Raw genomic sequence first — 4626 nt, 5'->3', positions numbered from 1 at the left:
ATCAAGATACCGATGTTACGCCCGTAAAAATAAGTAATGGGTAAAATTTTTTAAGTCTATATGTTTTCTAGAAGCCTATAAAGTGTAGAACACGAGAGTATTTTTTATTTTGACTAAATGTTTAGCGAAACAATAGAAAATTTCGATTAAAAATTGCGTCTCAAGTTAGTTATGGCTATAGTGTTCCTAGTAATTCGCCATAGCTGCACCAATTGTGGTTTTAAGCCAAAACTTGTGGATATTTACACCAAAAATCTATTTTGGACATTGTTTTAACTCAAATTAAGTAGTAATAAGTTCACTCAAATGTCCGTTTTGTACCACTATTTGTATTGATATCCACGCTCAATTAATCGCACAATTTAAGGGGCGATACAGTAATTTACCCCCCCCTCCCCCCCCCCCCCTCTTCCACTGTTGTATCTGTGGCTGAAACAAGTTCTTCTAAAATGTTATGGACTTATTCTACTGATAAAACCGTAATTGAACACACTTTATATCTCCTGACAATTCTTCATATTCCTTCATTTGGAAGCTATACCGAAGCTAGCTACCGTTTCAGCACGAGTCACAGAGGAGCGCAAATCAGGGTGGGCTGTTTAAATGGATTTTAATCGTAGAAGAATTGTAGCCATTGCCCAACTATCTTGAAGGTACTTACTGGTCAAATATGCTCAATTATCGATCAGAGAAGAACGCACTTGGCAATAGTACGACACGAGCGGCATTCAGATTACACCTTTTTTCGTGAAAGTCATTCAAGACTGCGTTATTTCGATGAAACTTATGCTCGATGTTGTATGATTTTAGAAGAGAATGATGTTTAAAACACAATATACCGTGAACCCTCTCTTATTTGACACCTCTCCAATTTGAAAAACCTCTCTTATTTGAACATTTTGCACAGTCCCTTGATTTCCAGAACAATTTTGTTCCTCTAATTTGGAAAACCTCTGAAATCTGTGTCCCTTTTATTTGTGTATGGTGTCGCCATGGTTATTGAATGATGTATGCTCAAATTGGCAATCGTGTTCGTGTTCAGTTTCCTACACACTTCACGACGAATATTTCACGACCTCGGTTAAAAATACTGCCGAAATCCGTCGGCTCTTTCGATTCTTGCTGATATGTCAGTTGAAAAATCCCAGTAGCCGAAAATCAGTACCGTTTAAAACTGAAATATCAGTTAAATAAATATTTGAACCGAAACTCGGCAACACAACTTGCCGAGAACATACGTTAACACAGCTGTCACCGAGATCGTCCGTCAAAATAACCGAGATTTCAGCTTTACTGTTTGGATTAGCCGAGGCTCGGTATTTTATATGTCATTCGCCATTCTGTTAATCTCGTGCTAATGAAACGAAAACCTTTCGGAGTGATGTTGTGATGTAAAATTAAAAGTGTAAAAATATAAGTGAAAATGAGTCTCTCAGCGTGAAAAAAACCGAGTATCAGTAGCGTGCGATCGAGCACGGGTATGGAACGGGGTTGGGTTAGGAAACTCCATCAGCGCACGCAACCGGTGCTCTTCAGAGCGTCGCTCGGAGCAGTCCCTATTGAAGGATCATATGTGGAAGCTAATCCGATTGGTTCAACCTTAGCCAGGCCGTTCAGACTTCCAGGATTCATTTCCGGTCACCTACACGAGGTAAGTATCAACACTCGATCACATGAAATCTAAAAGGGTTCACTCAGACTTGTTTCACTCTGCCCGCTTTACAGAACCGTGCCAGTTCCAGTGCCCGCTCCCTGTTCGGCTCATTTTCCTGTACCGGTACCACATCCAAACGCTGTGCCCCATCCGGCGGTTGAATCGGCGCCTGTCCCAACGCTTCCCATCACATCAAAAAAACCCATTTGATACGCAAATAAAATCACTAAAATAAAAATAAAATGTTTTTATATTTAGCCGAAATTTCGATTTGCTCTAACCGAAAATCTCGGATAAACGTAAACGTCAAAACAAAATGACATTAACCGGGATGTCGGCAACAGAAATTTAACCGAGATCTTTGCCGAGATCTCAGTTGTGCAGTTCTCGGCAAAAATTAACCGAGATTCGGCAAATTTTTTTAAGAGTGTATAACAACAGTTAAGGCTGCATACTAAATGTTTTGTCTCTTTCTTGTTAGTATGGACCATTCATTCACTTTCAACCTCGGTAATTTGAAACCCCTCTTACTCGACAGACCCATCGCCTCTCAAATAAGAGAGAGTTGACTGTTATACTTTATACAGTCCAAACTCACTGGTTTAACTTCGATTCCCTGCCAGCTATTAAATATGTGCTTTTTAGTTTGCACGTTTTTCCATACAAAAAAAAAAAAAATCTTTGAAAGAAGTTATAGAACAGTTATAGAAAGAAGAAAATAACAACGAGAAGCCCGCATTTTTTTCACTTGTAAACTAAGCACTACGAACAAAACGACAGTTGTCGACAAAGCATCCATAGCATGCTACGATATTTGGTACACCGAAGATTAGTTGTACCAATTGTAGCGACCTTGGCCGCTACGATATAGACCGTCGATGACAGCTGATAACGACGGCCGTATCCGTACAGGCGGCTAAAGAACACGAACCCTGAAATAGGAGAGGAGGTGAGAGAAAGATCATGGTGAGAATGGAGAGATGACAAGGTTGACGATCGAAGGAGCAAACGGGCGATGGCGGTAAAAAGATGAAGGAGATTCTGGTGTCGGTGCTTGGCTAGATCGGAAGTGTAGTTAATTAAAATAAAAGTTCTGGTGTTGGGGAGCATAAAATTTAGCACTTTATTTATTATAATTAGTTCTAACCGTTTCACAATTATGGACATACCGGAAAAAGGCATATTTTCGATGAAATTTAGGTAGATTTTGATGTGTAGTCGTTAAATAACTAATATTTTGCACCAAAATGATGGTTTAAAGAAAAAAAAATATGGTTAGGTGCTTGAAAATCGCTAATATCCTGCAGTGCTGCTCTTAGCAAAATGGTAAGAGATACCAAAAATCTTGGCAACACAATTTAGTGTGATATTTAACAAACGGAAGTGAGCAGTACGGAACCAATGAAGCACAAATGTGTTAAAATGTTCATATTTGAAATGAAAAATCCTTCCGTGGGTTTAGAGTGCAAATAGACTGTTTTAGAGCAAAAATAGTATTCGTTATAGCCATAATTGGTGCTATAGCCACAATTGATACACTTACCCTACATGAAACAAACAATGAAAACACTATCAATAAGTGGACTTCGTTTATTTGCTCTTTTGTTTCGTTTTTAGAGTGCACACATGTCTCAGGAAGACTCTTTGTTTCTTCATACAGCAAAAACAAATGCGTGAATGCTTATGAGACTGACGTGATTTACACTATAAAAATAAAATACAACAGGCCGACGAATGTGCTTCAATTGGAGAATTTAATGGGAAAGGATCAATTTCAGCTGCGGCAGAAGTGGCAATCTCTGCAAAGCTCGTTCCGACACTTCAAGGATGTTTACAAAAACAGCGAACAAACGGGATCTGGTAAGTTAATTATATGTGTTAAAGAAATAGATTACGTTACTGCGCTACGCTAAACAAAACAATTGAGCACCTTGAAATTGGCAGTACTGTGTTTTTCAGTAATTTCATAATCGCAATACTTTTTTTTTCAATCGAAACCGATCCAATGAATGGTTCCATTGCACTTTCTTTGGTGTATAACTGGCCGACTGCTCTATCGATTTAAGGATATCACAAACCGTTATGGTAATTTTATTCTAACCTACCAAAAAGCTAACAGTGTGGAAAAGTGGAATAAATAGCTAAATTGTATTAAGCGAAAAATTCGTGGCTGCCCCTGCACCGTTGCCCGGTAAACGGATTCCCAACGGATGCTTCCTCCAGACCCAGCTTCCCGCCCATCAGCAGATGATCGGTTTCGCATTCCTCCTTCTCGTCGTCCAGGTCGAACGATTTGAAACAAAAGCTGGGAACGTAGCTGGACTTGGAGCGAAAATTATGACGTAGGCATCAAAGTATAAGGAAATGATGCACACCATTACGCATGATGCATAAACATTATAAAAAAAAAACTTTTTAACGAAATAAGCAATTTCTATCCAGCTTCCTAGACGATGTTTAGACTAATATTATTATTTTATTTTATTTTAGCTGCGCAACCCAATAGGAAAAAATGGTTTGCATATGATGCAATGAATTTCATATCGGTGACCAACGAATGTGGAACTACAGTAGATACGTTGCTAAGTGTATAAAGTCAATCTTGTTTGTATTTATTTTAAAAAAGAAGGTAGAACTAAAGAAGAAAAGAGATTTTTTCATAGGTTAACGGATACGCTGAATCGTTCTAGATATACACATACTTTTACACTTATAGTTCACGGTGTGATGTTATCCTTTCTCTCCCTCTCCATTCGGCGTAACTAAGCAGCCAGATAGGTGGTATTTGCTACGGGTAAACGATCCGAATGTTCTTAAGGCGAGGAGTCGTTTATCTTATTGGTACACATACACTTGCTGTATGTTGTGAATTTATATATTTATTTTGTTATTCAAGTAGTGACAGTCCAGCTGTTTTGCGTAACATATTCATAGAATGAATTCATTCCGTAAATAATCCAGAAAATCATTAT

Source organism: Anopheles arabiensis, chromosome 2 (genome assembly GCF_016920715.1).
Source record: "Anopheles arabiensis isolate DONGOLA chromosome 2, AaraD3, whole genome shotgun sequence".
Taxonomy (NCBI): domain Eukaryota; kingdom Metazoa; phylum Arthropoda; class Insecta; order Diptera; family Culicidae; genus Anopheles; species Anopheles arabiensis.
The sequence above is the reverse complement of the archived record's forward strand: the minus strand, read 5'-3'. Positions refer to the sequence as shown.